The following is a 14,911-nucleotide window of genomic DNA, read 5'->3' as shown; positions in this document are numbered from 1 at the left end:
AGTGCTGGGATTAAAGGCGTGCGCCACCACCGCCCGGCTGAGCTCATGTTTTCTTGACTAAAATGGAAGTCCAAAAGCCACAATAGTTCTCCTGTCTTTGTTCTTCACTCCAAGAGCTGGTGTTACTGGCGTTCAGGGAACACCCAGCTTGATACCTATGTGAGAGGGTCCAAGCTCTGGTTCTCATGATTGTACAGCAGGCACTCTTAAACTGCTGGGCCAGAGCTCTAACTCCTTTACTGATTGTTTTGCTTATTTGTGTGGAATGTGTGATGTATTTGCATTCATATGTATGTTGATGCATATAGGTTCATAGACACATATAGGACATCTTTAGGTTTAACTTGATCATTTCCCACCTTATTCATTGAGCTGAACAATAAGGCTTGGCTAAATAGCCAGCTTACTCCAGGGATATCCTGTTTGTACTTTCTTATAATTGAAATTAAAAGCAGGCTACTACACCCACTTGGCATTTACATGGGTTCTGATACAGAGCTAAGGGTGTTGAGTCTTTCAGTGTGGATGGACAGTGGTTTAAAAAGTAATTGATGCTTTTTATATTAAATTTTTCATGTATTTGAAATTTTTTTCCAATTTTAAATTCAAAAGCTTGGGTATAAAGCTATCAATGTAACTGACCCCCCGCTTTTATCAAATAAGCAGAAACTAGAAAAAATGGGATTATATGAAGGACATAGTTGGTCTTGTGAGCTCTCAAGGTCTAGAAAGCAGTTAGTTTTAGGAAGGAATTAGAACTAATAATTAGAAAGTATTCAGGAATTCAGGTGCATCTTGTCTTATATTTTTCTTCAGTGAGAGTGTTCTGATTCTGTGCAGTTTCTTCCATAGGATGTGTCCTTTGTTCTTCACATGTTATGGAGAGAGAAGATGGTTGATTAGCTTCTCCAGTCGGCCACAGTGTTGCTGCTATGTAGTTCTACAATGGATCTGGGAACCATTCATCCAGTTTATTCTTTTCTCCCCTCTTTCCTCCTCCTTCATTCCCTCCTCTCTTTCCTTCTTTTCTCTTTCCAGCAGCACTGGGAATTGAAAGTAGGGCTTCACACATTTTAGGCAAGTGCTCTAAGCTAGGTTTCTGGATCTTTTTAAAATTTTTGCTTTAGACAGTACTGCTAACTTACATCTTGATCCCATACTTGTTTTGTAGCCCAGGCTGGTCTTGAACTTGGGTTCTTCCTGCTTCTGTTTCCCAAGTACCTGAGCCTGTGCCTAGTATTCTTTTAATCATTTTAGTCCCCTTATTAAATGGGGCTGTTGGGTGGAGAGTTAAATGTGGAAGTTTGAGTTTAGAAAAGGACTCACTGTAGTTCAACTGTCATTGCTTGTGGACTGCATTGTATTCTCTTAGTTCACCCTTGACTCAGTCATGGGAATTGATACTATGAGAAATCAAGCTTACCTGAGGCTGGACTTCCTGTCTCAAACAGGCTTTTTTTTTTCTCTTTCTTTCTTTCTTTTTTTTTTTATTTTTTTATTTATTTTTTTGGCCTCAGTGACTTTGCTGTGGGAAGCCTGGATTAGAAAGCAAGGAGGTGGTAGTAAGGAAGAGTTAAAGTCCATAGAAGCAGTTCTGCTCCTGTCTCCCCCCACTGAGAAGAGCAGTAGATAAAAGCTCATTCTATAGGTAGAGAGTTCAGAGTAGCCTTGTGTTTTTCTATGCAGGTTTAAGGGGAACAAGCCCCTGTTCCATTATATGGAAGACTTTGATAATATATGATTCCTTATATTGGGATTTACTCTATTCCTGCCTTACTTTTCTTGCTCTGCCAACTGATTTCTCAAACACCAATCTTTACATGTTCTAGTTTTAGCCAATTTGAAGGACAAGTTGGAACCCAAACAAAGACAGCATTCACTTGTATTTATTAGGTTATTTTTCAATTAAATTACTTTTGACTGGTACACAAAAACTTACAGTTGTGCATATTAATGGAGTAATATGATATTCTGATGTGGCAACACTGAATTATTGTTAAGTCATGTTAAACATATCTGTCTCCAAACATTTATAATTTCATTAGAGTTAAAACCTAAAAAAAAAAAAAAAGCTGGGCGGTGGTGGTGCAGGCCTTTAATCCCAGCACTCAGGAAGCAGAGGCAGGCAGATCTCTGTGAGTTCTAGGCCAGCCTAGTCTACAAGAACTAATTCCAGAACAGCCCCCCCACTGCCCCAAAAGCTACAGAGAAACCCTGTCTCGAAAGCAAAAACAAAAACAACAATAACAACAACAACAAAAATAACCTACAAAATTTTCATAGCTTCATGAGTACTTAGTGGTACGGGAGAATTATGTCAATCATGTTTTAAATAAACGCTGATTGGCCAGGCTGGTAGTACAGGTGGTAAAACCAGACAGGAAGTAGAAATGATGCAATGAGAACAGGAGAATTCTGGGAAGGAGGAAGTTGATTTCTCCCACTCCTGCCCAGACCACCGAAGCGGCAGGATGTGATCTGCCCACTGAAAAAGGTACTGAGCCACTTGGCTAACATAGATCAGAATAATGGGTTAATATAAGCTACAAAGCTAATAAGTAGCCTGACCTAATGGGCCAATCAGCTTTATAACTTATAGAGATCTCTGTGTGATTTTCTTTGGGGCTTGCTGGCTGTGGGGTACCGGGCAGGACAGAAAACCCCAACAAGCAGGCCCCGATAATGTTACAACTTAGTATTTAGAAAATAAATAATCCAAACCTTGAAATTGAGCTATTTTCTGGTCAGGTTTGAGTGTATGTAAAAGAGAAATAAGATTTGTGTTATGTGTTAAGAGGTTGATTTTAAAGAGGATCAATCAACAAGCAAAGGAGACTTTGGCATGCTCAGGTGTAGTAACAGAACTAGGCTGTGTGGATAGTTTTAATAGAAATGATAAGACAAAATGTGATTGAGGTTGGATTAAGAACAGTTGAGTGGCAGTGGTGCACACCTTTAATTCTAGCACTCAGGAGCCAGAGACAGGTGGATGATATCTGTGAGTTTGAGGCCAGCCTGATCTACAAGAGTTAGTTCCAGGACTGCTAAGACTGTTACACAGAGAAGCCTTGTCTTGGGAAAAACAAAAACAAACAACTGGGGACTAGAGAGTGGGGAGATGGCTCAATGGCAGAGTGCTTACTCCTGTTCTAAAGGATGCAAGTTCAGTTCCCAGCACTCACATTGAATGTCTCACAGCTGCCTGTAATTCAGGCTACAGGAAATCTGATACCCTCTTTGGGCCTCTCTGGCCTCTGCAGGCATGCAGACACACATGGCATATATACATACATACACGCACATATCCTTTTAAAAAATAAAATTTTTAAAAAAAGTATGACGGAAAGAATAAATGAAGATAGTAAATGTAGACAACTCCTTGAGGGATTTTGTTGTAAAGGGGAGCAGGATAAAGGTCTGAAGATAACGTAACAGAGTTGTTTTTGAAAGAGATTCTTTTTTTTTTTTTTTGTTTTTGTTTTTGTTTTTCGAGACAGGGTTTCTCTGTAGCTTTGGAGCCTGTCCTGGAACTAGCTCTTGTAGACCAGGCTGGCCTCGAACTCACAGAGATCCACCTGCCTCTGCCTCCCGAGTGCTGGGATTAAAGGCGTGCGCCACCACCACCCAGCCAAGAGATTCTTTATAAGATGAAAGGGAAAATATGTCTTGTTTATGTTGCATATGATCAAACTCTTTTTGTCAATTACAATTTAATCTGTTAATTTAAATATGGTACTGAAGCACAAATCCATAATCCAAGGTCTTATGAATGCTGAGTCTAAGATCTGCACCCGAGCTAATTCTCCTGGCTCTCTTTAAAAGTACTTCCAGTTATTGCTGGGATGATAGTCCTAACATTGCTCATGATTTTAATATAGTCATCTGGTTTTATTCTCATTGACTCTTCCTAAATCATGTTTGATGAATCTTAGAAGTGAAAGCAGTTCTTACAGGTTACTAACAGAAACAAAGAAGATTAAGAATTACCTTGGTGTTGGGAGGAGGCCACTTGTTTGTCCCTGCCACCTAGAACCTAAACACACAAAAATCATATTATTTAAATCATATTATTTAAATCACTGCTTGGCCCATTAGCTCTGGCTTCTTATTTGCTAACTCTTATATCTTAACCCATCTCCATTAATTTGTGCATCACCACGAGGTCATGGCCTACCAGCAGAGTTTCAGGACATCTGTCTCTGGCAGTGGCTCCATGACTTCTCTCTACTCTGCTGTTCTTTCTCCCAGTATTCAGTTCTGTCTTCCCCGCCTACCTCTGCTCCACCCTGCCATAGGCTCAAGCCAGCTTCTTTATTAACCAGTCATATTCACAGCATACAGAGGGGAATCCTACATCACTTTGGCATAGATTTAAACACTAGAAAGTAAAGAAAATTGAAGGCATTTACATAAAGAATCCTGCTGCAGGATTCTTATTTATGGAGAATAAGCTCATGTCAAGACTGTAGGAGAAGGCCATGATTAAACATCTTTCCCATGGTAAAGCATTTACTTTGTGAATACACATTTGCGATAACATTGAATAAAATGACTGTCTAGTTGTTGTCAACTGGATGCTGAAAACTCAGTCAGCTCTGATAGGAGCAGGTGTACTGTTTCTCCTCCCCAAGTTTGAGCTGTTTACTCCCATTTATGCTTTAGGCTTGTAGAATGCTCTGTCACAACCTTTTAGTAGCTAATTTGCTTTGAGATAGTCAGTATTGTAATTGTAGAATGAAAGACTTTGGAAAGTAATTGGAAGGTCTTTTGTGCCTTAAAGAATATCAATCCTCCTAAATTGAGGTGGAGAATTCCACAGATTCTTGTCAGAGTAAACCAGATAGTATTCTCCCATTAGAGTATTTTTTTCTGTAAATTGAGCTGTTTCATTTGTACTGAAAATCTATATGGAGATTTTGACTTCTAATTAGGCTATAGGAAGATACAAAAGAACATTGATTACTAATATCAAGAAAAACCTAAAAAACAAAAAATGTAAATCACAGGTACAAAAAGTAGATCCAGAAAAAAATTAATGGACTTAGGACCAGAAGGATGGCTTAGTGGGATAAGAGCACTAGCCATTCTTCCAGAGGACCTGGAGATTGAGCCCAGGGCCTCATGAATGCAAAGCAAGCTCTGTCTTTGAGCAATATTCATTTCCCACTCTGGGTGAATTTTAGCCAGCTAGTTTACAAGGTTTCGCCAAGGGTTTATTTTGTTGTGATCCCCCCCCCTTTTCTTTAGTAACTTTTAATGGCAGAGGTTTTGCTAGTGCAATTTATGGATGGCTATCCATATCCTATTTATAAAGTTTATAATGGGTTGGAGAGGTGGCTCAATAATTAAAATAAAAAATTAATTAAAAGTGCTTTTGCAGAGGACTGGGTTCTGTTTATAGCACACATGGGGCAGCTCACAAGCACATATGACTCCAGTTCTTGGGGGATCCAACCCTCTCTTGCATCCATGGGCATCTGCATGTATATGGCACACATAAACTTACTCAGGCATACACTGCATATACTTAATAAAAAATAAATCAAAAAGGTCTTTTTCTTTCTTAAAAAAGTTTATAATTGGCTTCTCTTGTCCAGAGCATGTATATATTTGAAAATGACACAATGACACTCATTGCTTTGTACCACTAATTTATGTTCTTTAACTAGATTTTTCTTCCTTGCCTCCAAACTCACTGTGTATCTTTTGATTCATATTCTGTTTTGCCAACTGGCTTTTTTTTTTAAATAAACCTGTTTTAAGTAAAACTGCCTGGTTGTGTTTTGAATTTCCAGTTTTGCCCCCTTTCTTCTTCTTTGGTGTTGGTCATTGAACATAGGGCTTTATGCAGGCTAGCAGATGCTCTACCACTGAACTAGGGCTACCACCTTCTTTTCTTTCTTAAATGCCTCCCCCAACATTTATTTTTCCAGTAAAAGTGATTTTGTTGAGATACTCAGAGATTGTTGTTTTTGACAGATTTTGTTACTCCATCTACCTTGAAACATTTTTCATTTTGCTTTTACACAATCACACTTTTGCCTGTGTTGTCAGGGTTTCTGCCCTACCCAGTTCCTGCAATCATTAAGTCCCAAAGAAAATCACACAGAGGTCTACATTAGTTATAAACTGATTGGCCCATTAGCTCAGGCTTCTTATTAACTCTTATAACTTATATTAACCCATTATTCTTGTCTCTGTTAGCCACATGGCTTGGTACCATTTTCAGTGAGGCAGTCATATCTTGCTTCTTCTGTGGCAGGGTCACAACTGCCAAAAGAGCTTCCTTCGTCCCAGAATTTTGTTCTCATTCACCCCCCTCTACTTCCTGTCTGGTTGTCCCGCCTATACTTCCTGCCTGGCTACTAGCCAATCAGCATTTATTTAAAATATAATTGACAGAATATAGACATTTGTCCCACACCATCCCTGGAATGCAGTGTTGTCTTGCCCGAGTTGACCATACTTCAGAGTCCTTGGCTGGTTCTTTTTCTTGACCTGTATAGTATCACAGTGTTGTGGAACTCAGTTATTGACCCTCTTTTCTGTCTATCCTCATACTCCTGATGATCTCATCTCATTTTTTGCTGTTTTAAGGAATAACTATAAGTAAATGTCTTACAAATTTATATCTTTAGCATGAGTCTTTTCCTTATATCTCTGAATGCCTATATCTGGTTATCAGCTTTGGATCATATTCGTGTATCTCTAAGGTACTTTAGGCCCTACTTTTTAAATACAGATACCTCATCTCTCTTATATCCAAGGACCGATGTGATCTTTGCCATTTTAGGTTATAGCAAGCTCCATTCTACCAGCTTATACTGCCACATCTGGACAAACACTGAAAGACAAGATTTAGTGACTATCTTTTTTTGTTTGTCTGTTTTTCAAGACAGGGTTTCTCTGTAGCATTTTGTAGTCTGTCCTGGAACTCCCTTTGTAGACCAGGCTGCCCTCAAAACTCATAGAGATCTGCCTGTACCTGCCTCCTGAGTGTTTTAAAGGTATGTGCCACACTGCCCAACCCATCTTGGTTAGCTTATACATAAAGGTATTGTATGTCAGTGGCATGCAATATATGAAGGTTAAGTAATTCATACCTAAACCATTTGCACAGAGATTAAATAGCTTTATTTGATTAGAGCAATTGTAAAATTAGAGAACATACTATGGATATCTTCTGTTGGTCTTTTTTCTTTTTTTATTTGCATTAAAATTTTTTTGATTGTATTCTTCATTGATCCTTTGGTCCTACTTCCTACTCTCTCTGGTCATCTTCCTGTTCTTACATAGTCTCCCTTCGTGTGTTTGTGTGTGTGTGTGGTTGTGTGCACATGGCAGAGATCAGAGGACAACCTTCTGTGTTGGTCCTCCTTGTCTTTCTGCCTTGTTTGAAAATAAGGTCTCCTTGTGGCTGCTTATGCAGACTAGCTGGGTGGGGAGCTTCTGGGAATATTCCACTTCTGTCTCCGATCTCCCCCATGGTGAGAATAGTATAGATGCGTGTGCTCTGCATGTTCTTTATGTGGATTCTAGGGCTCTGAACTCCCAATCAGACTCTTGCTGCAAAGTCTTGTACCCATAAAGCCGTTCCCCCCACCCCACTTCATTTATTTGAGAGTGTTTTGTTCTGTGGTTATAGCTGACGACCTGGAACTTGCTATGTAGACCAGGATGGAATTGAATTTGGGATTCATCTTTCTTCCTTCTGAATTTGGGGATTACAGGTTTAAATCATCATGCTTGACTTGCCTCTGTACTTTTGTGGGTTTTTTAATTCTAGATTCTGTAGATGAAAGAAAACATGCAGTGTTGGGGATTTAGATTGTGTTACTTAATCATCTTTTGCTGCATTTGGTGTCTGACAGTTGTTTAAGCAAATAGATTAGTTTCAGGACATACTGAGAAATCTAGAAATGGTATTGGTTTAGCTACTCAGCTCATTTTGTCTTTCTACTTGATATTCGATAAGACTTATTAATGAACAGACTTTAATTCTTTTATTCATTGACTTCTGGTACTAAGATGATTTTTGCAACTCTAGTCATTATGTGATGATTCAAGAGTAGGAAACTGAAGGACTAAAACTGTTGTTTAGCCACAAAGTCGCTGAATATTGTATACGTCATTGATTTTACTTATGCCCTCCTTCTGTGTCCACCTCTTTTAGTCTAGAACGCTCAACCCACTTAACATTAGTGTGCTGAATAGTGGGGATTCTTAAGAGCAGTAATAAATTCTTTTTTTTTTTTTTTTGCAAGTTAGCCCTAGTAAGTTTATTTTAGTTATTTGAGGAAGAAACTGATAGCCTGGCAATTTTTCAGTTTCTTTAAAAAGCCCCTTTAATGCTTGAAGAGCTTCCTACAAGAGATGTTCTGCCTGAGAAGGTCCGATGTCTTTAAATGTAACCATTTATTGCTGCTTTCTCTTTTTATTATTTTATTATTACTAAAAATTTCTACCTCCTCCCATTTCCCTCTCCCTCCCTCATGCCCCGTCCCCCTTCCTCTCCTGTTCAAAGAGCAGTCAGGGTTCCCTGCCCTGTGGGAAGTCCAAGGTTCTCCCCCCTCCATCCAGGTCTAGGAAGGTGAGCATCCAAACAGATTAGGCTCCTACAAAGCCAGTACGTGCAGTAGAATCATTCTTTAAGCTATTAGCAGTACTCATCGCATAGAACCTGAAGTCTGCTAAATTGAAATATAGTTGGTGATTGGAATTTATTTGCATGGAAAAAACTGTTATTTTTCAGTAAGCTCAAATGACATTTTAGTGAAAAAATATTTGCTTTGTTTTGGTTTTTTGAGACAAGGGTATTGTACACTGTAGCTGTGACTGATCTGGAACTCACTATGTAGACCAAACACTGGCTTCAAACTTTGAACTCACAGAGATCTGACTCTTCCTGAGTACTAGGATTAGGCATGTGCTATGTCACCTAGGCATGCATATCACCTGGGCATTTATTTTGATAGATGAAGGCTCCCAACAGTTTACAAATATATGAACAATTTTATTTAAGAAGCTAGCCATTTCCTTAGAAATAAGCAAATTTGTGCATACAGATATGCCCGTGTGTTTTTAAGAAGCAGTAGCAGTCTTGGTAGATACGTCTTTGTTGCCTGGTCCAGAAGGCTGTTGAGATGGGAACTTCCTCCAGCTGGGAATGAAGCCTTGTCTAAGCATCACCTGAACTGTAACTCTTAGCTCTAGAAGATACAAGCTTGACAACAGGTTAAAATGCAGGTTAAAAAAGTAAGATGACTGCCAGTGGTCCTAGAAGTGTAAGCAGCCTGGACAGGTATAACCATTGGTTTTAAAAGTCTACCAGTGAAAACCTCCTTTTGTTCCTTGTTCCTTAAATCACTTGCACATTTGATGCTGTTTGGGAGATTTTGTTTTATATGTCTAGATTTATGGATATAAAAGCAGCAGTCTTATTTAGTCTTATACAGTTTCTTATACAATAGCTGCAAATCAAAGACTTAGATTTTGAAGAACAGTTTCTGCAAATAAATTTAACTATATTTGTATAATAAAAGTTCTTGGATGTATTAAGTTTCATCCAATAAAAACAATTAGTGAGTTATAGGAATAGTATTTGAGCTGTAAAAGAAAAGCAGAGCAGTAGGCTTGAGAGAAGAAAATAGTTGTTTTCTTGTATCATGAGAGCAGGATATCTTGTGTTTTATAAAATCCCAGGAAGCAAGAGAAGAGTCAAGATAGGAGACATACTTAGATATGGTCACTTAGTGTGCACCAGTAGTAGCCCACTTGTGTTCTGGGAGTTCGTTTTTGCTGGCCAAAGCTGGTTAATTGAATGATGTCCTGTTTTGGTCTTTAGGAATACTAGGTATCCTGTCAGTAAAAAGTGAGAACTGTTGGCCCAATGTGGTTACCTATCTGGGAAGGCTGCCAAGTCCACTACAGCTGATGTATTGTCAGTTTATGGTGGTCAGCATTTTAAAATTTCAGTTTAGCTTTTGTTGTAAATTAAGAATTAGGAAAGATGGTTCTTAGCTATAAAAATATATTTTTATTAATTTTGGTTTTCTTTTGCTTTTTATAGAATGTTGGCTCAATTAAGAAACATCAGGGAGATAAATTCAACCCAGTGGTAAGTAGAATTTCTTTTTTGTTTGATTTGATTCTTTTTCCGTCCCTCCCCCCCTCCCCCCCGCCTCCTTCACCTATCAAGCTCTGGCTGGCTTGGAACTCAATATGGAAACCAGGTTGGCATCAAAGAGATCTACTTCCCAAGTGCTGGTGTTAAAGGCATGAACCATCGTGCTTGGCTAGATTTAGTTTTTGTTAGAAAGTTGTCAGTTTCATATGCTCCTTTTCTGGGTTAACTACTTTTCTTCATTTATGATTAGAAGATTCTTAACTCCAAACCTGGTGGTTGTGGCGCACGCCTTTAATATCAGCACTCAGGAGGCAGAGGCAGGTGGATCTCTGTGAGTTCGAGGCCAGCTTGGTCTACAAGAGCTAGTTCCAGGACAGGCTCCAAAGCTATAGAGAAACCCAGTCTTGGGGGGAGGAGGGAGGAAGATTCTTAACTCCATTGTCACCTCTGGTTTATGTAGTAGCTTTTCCTAAAATTCTCATTAGCAGTCCATCAATTTAATTGTGTATCACTTCTATTCAGTCTAGTTTGGTTGTCTTCCTTGAGGGTAACTGTCTTGTCTTATGCATTATGCCTTGTATTATTATTGCATTAGGTAATTTTGCTTTCTGTTTATACCTTTCTCTCAAGGATTAAAGTCTCTTTAGTTTTTCTTTTAAATTGGTTAGTAACTTTCATTCTATACTGTCTTATCTGTAGACCTATGTAGAATTCAGACCCATTTCTCAGTTCTGTTTGAGGACTAAGAGTCTGACATAATGGCAAATGCTTGTAATCTTTTTTTTTTTAAAGATTTATTTATTTATTATGTATACAACATTCTGCCCGCACGCCAGAGGAGGGTGCCAGATCTCAGTACAGATGGTTGTGAGCCACCATGTGGTTGCTGGGAATTGAACTCAGGACCTCTGAAAGCAGCCAGTGCTCTTAACCTCTGAGCCATCTCTCCAGCCCAAATGCTTGTAATCTTAACTTCTTATGTCTGTGCTTGTTTGTTTTCTCGAGACAGGGTTTCACTGTAGCTTTGGTGTCTGTCCTGGAACTCACTCTATAATCCAGGCTGACTCACAGAGATCTGTCCGCCTTTGCTTCACGAGTGCTGGGATTAAAGGCATGTGCCACCACTGTTCGGCATAATCTTAACATCTAAGACTGGATGCTCACTTGACTCCAAGAGGCCAACCTGAGGCAGAATGAGGCCTTGTCTCAAACAAAACAAAAAAGACAGACAGAAAAAAAAGTCTGAATTTAATCTGATGTTTGAATTGCTCTCTTTGTAGCTTTCATGCATAAGAGTTTCCTTTGAATGCGCACTCTGTAGCTTCCTGGAGCAAAGCACACATTATACTTACTTTTCTGAACTAATTGTCCTGCTATAATTTTTTTATCTATTTGCTCTATGAAGGAAAATCTTGGGGACATTCAATTTAACAATTAATTTACTCTATAAATTACCCTGTACCTCAAGTGACCTACATCATATCCAAAATAAATATGCTTTCAGATTAACACATATCAGGTAATAACATTTCATGCCATTCATTTATTATGTTCCTAACTCTGGAATGGTTTCTGGAACATAAATTTATTTTAAGTCATATCATTCAAGTTCTTACACACTGTCAGATTGTATGTCCAGGCGTATTTTTCAACATGTAGTTGGTGAGAGTCGTAGTTGAGTCACGGCAGTGGCTCTGTGCAGTTGACGTTTCTGTCATGGTAGAAGTGGCTTCATTCACTTGGTATCCCTCATATGATGTGGCATTTGAGCTTTTGAACTAAAACGGAATAAAGTAATAGATTTTAGATTTTATTTGATTTAATATTAAGTTTAAATAGCACATGTATCTACTGGCTATCATACTGGATAGAACAGATAGCAGGTTCTTAAATGGCCTGACTCAATATCAATCTAAATGAGAAATCTTTTACCTATTTTGAGGATTCAATTTTTTTAATTTAATATAATTTCTTTATTGATTCTGTGGGAATTACACATCATTCCACTTATTTTCTAGTCTCTCCATATTTGCCCTTCACCCTTGCAGCATTTCCCCACCACCCAAGAAAGTTTTTAAAAATTTCAAAACAAACAAACTCACTTTGATTCTCTGTCTTTCTTGCCTATCCAACACCTTTTTATTCATTTTAGTGGCATTGAGAGTCGCAGTGTGTCACACAATATATTTTTGTTCTATCAGCTTTACTTTCAAATGTTCATTGCAGTGAGTCACTGGTCTGCTTCAAGGCCTTCAGTGGCAACTGAAGCCATGGACAATACAGACCCCACCTGGTGTAGGGACCCAGACCCAGTCATAGCCTTTGGTAGCAGCTCAGGCCCGAACATTATTAAGGGCCCTGGAGGGAGTGCAGGCCACTCAAGATCAGCATGGCACAGCTGCAGCATGACTCTTAGACACCAACATGGCCTCAAGAGACAGAACAAACCCCTGGCATCCCCATGGTCTTTGCTTGTAACAGGAGCCAAGGACATCAGCTCAGATCCTGACTACAGCAGTACCATGGACTCAGACATGGCCCTCAGCTTCAGTTTGGTCCTGGATGTCACCATAGCACAGTGTGGCAGGGCAGACCATTCAAGATTAGTAAGGACTCTGGTGGCCTGGCCCTCTGACACCTGTATAACCACAGATGGTAGCCCAGACACTGGTTGTCCTTGTGGCCTTTGGTGGCAACATGGGTCACGAATGTCAACATAGACTCCAGCTGCAGTAGGACCATGATCCAGATAAGGCCCTTGGCAGCAGCACAGGCCTGAACTATACCATGGCCCCAGGTGGCAAGCTGGCTACCCATATTATCCTGCTCCTCATCCATCACCTTTGCTTCATCTGTTCTACCTCTTGCCACAGCAGATGAACCATTGTACTTCTCTTTCTCCCCTTTCACCCAGTGTTAGCCCCATGTTGTGTATTATTTTATAAACAAAGACTGGACTTTTACTTTCCAGCTAGCTGCCTGAACCCAAATAGTCACAAAGAAGCTATATTAATTATAATACTGTTTGACCAATGACTTAAGCATATTCCTAGCTATCTCTTACATCTTAAATTAACCCATTTCTATTAGTCTATGCATTGCTATGTGGCCATGGTGTTACGTCATTTTCTACATGTCTTTTTTTCTCAGGGACTGACTGGTTTCTGCTTGACTCCACCTACTCTCTCTATATCTCTGTTCTGACTTCCTGCCCGGCTTTACTCTGCTAAGCCATTGGCCAAAACAGCTTTATTCATATTCAACCAATAAAAGCAACATATATACAGAAGGATATCCCACATCAATGTTTAATCCCTTTAGCAGTTAAATTCTTTATTGAATGAACTGTTATTTCTGTTGGTAAAAATTTACATCTCTTTAGACATAGAATTGTTAGTTAGAATTCAGTATGCTTCATTTTTTATATTTCTTTCTAGACAAAGAGTTTAGATGTAAACCTTGTGGGTGTGTGGTGCTGGGGTTCTAAACCAGGGTGAGCCTTACATGGCTGCTCAGCAAGCACTTTATCATTGCACTGAACCTTCAGCCTTAGGTGAAACCATCTGATGTTTGACTGACTAGATTTTCTTAAAAAGATTTTTAAGTAGACCTATTGATACTGGATTTTGAGGATCTAGTTCAAATGTGTATTACATGGTTTTATAAAAACTGTAAGTCAGTGTAGTTCTAAAAAAGAAAAACTAATTACTGCCTTAAAGATCTTCCTTTAATTTCTGGCTGTTGTTTCCTAGTTTAAACTCTATTTCTCTATGGAAACAAAGGACATTCCCTAGGAAATTGTAACACAGAAAATATTTACATACTTTATCCAAATAATTGTAGCATGGTGCCTGATGATTTAGTAAAGTCATAGTGTGGGAATGAGTCTAAGGGGAGTGCTTACCTGCCTGTTGTCAGACATGCAAGTGTCATAAAGTGGGGAGCAGGACCACGAGTGTAGTGCTTTGCAGAGCCATATTGGATCCGAGTCAAAGAAAAATAGTGCTAATTATGTCTATTTAAACATTGACATTTTAACTCATCAATTTTCAGTAGTTAAAAATTTTAAGGTATTTGTCTTTCTTACTGAGTTTTTATTTTTATATTTTGTATCTGAAGTCTTTCTTAATGACTTTAACTCAGATTTGGTGCTAGTTAAAAGTGTTGATTCTGTGCAAGAATTGTATTTTTATACAAAGAATTACTTACCAATTGGCAGTCATTCTCTTTATATTTAACTCTTACTCTGCTAGTTTAATGTTTGCTTAGTTGGAATTTATACACAAATCCTTAATAAAATTGACTTTGTGAATTTTTACTAATTCAAAACCAGCTTTCTGTTAACTGAAAGACTGTATTTGAAGTGAGTTTACTCACATGTAATCTTAAAAAAATTATAATCTTTAAACTCTTCTAAAAACTATAGGCTAGTATTTGAAACAAAATTATACTTGAAGTAGATGGGAATTTTCATGTAGGAGAATCGTAGTGTCTTAATTAGGGTTTTCAGTGCTGTGAAGAGACATCATGAACATAGCAACTCTATTAAAAAACATTTAATTGGGTGGCTCACTTACAGTTTCAGAGGTTCAGTCCATTATCATGATGGGGACCATGGCAGCCTGCTGGCAATTGTGGTGAGAGACCTCTAAGCCTGCCCCCACAGTGACAATCTTCCTCCAACAAGGCCAAACCTCCTAATGGTACCGTGATAGGAAGCCACTTGTTTGTTCCTGGCTGCCCAGATCACAAAATAATCACTCAGAAACTATATTATTTGCAATA

At 38.7% G+C, this 14,911-nt stretch overlaps 1 protein-coding gene across 6 annotated transcripts in view; it reads left to right on the top strand.

Annotated features, from left to right (window-relative positions):
• The window catches only part of Erbin (erbb2 interacting protein), a 110,383-nt gene that overhangs the window by 21,948 nt on the left and 73,524 nt on the right, over positions 1-14,911 (top strand). For all 6 annotated transcript variants that reach the window (XM_013353552.2, XM_005366577.2, XM_013353551.2 and 3 more), the window contains exon 2: positions 10,070-10,117. The gene's annotated coding sequence lies outside the window, so the exon portion shown is untranslated. The remainder of the gene's footprint in view (positions 1-10,069; positions 10,118-14,911) is intronic.

The sequence above is a fragment of the Microtus ochrogaster genome, unplaced genomic scaffold (genome assembly GCF_000317375.1).
Source record: "Microtus ochrogaster isolate Prairie Vole_2 unplaced genomic scaffold, MicOch1.0 UNK11, whole genome shotgun sequence".
NCBI lineage: Eukaryota > Metazoa > Chordata > Mammalia > Rodentia > Cricetidae > Microtus > Microtus ochrogaster.
Note: the sequence above shows the minus strand (reverse complement) of the source record. Positions and strands in the feature narration are given on the sequence as shown.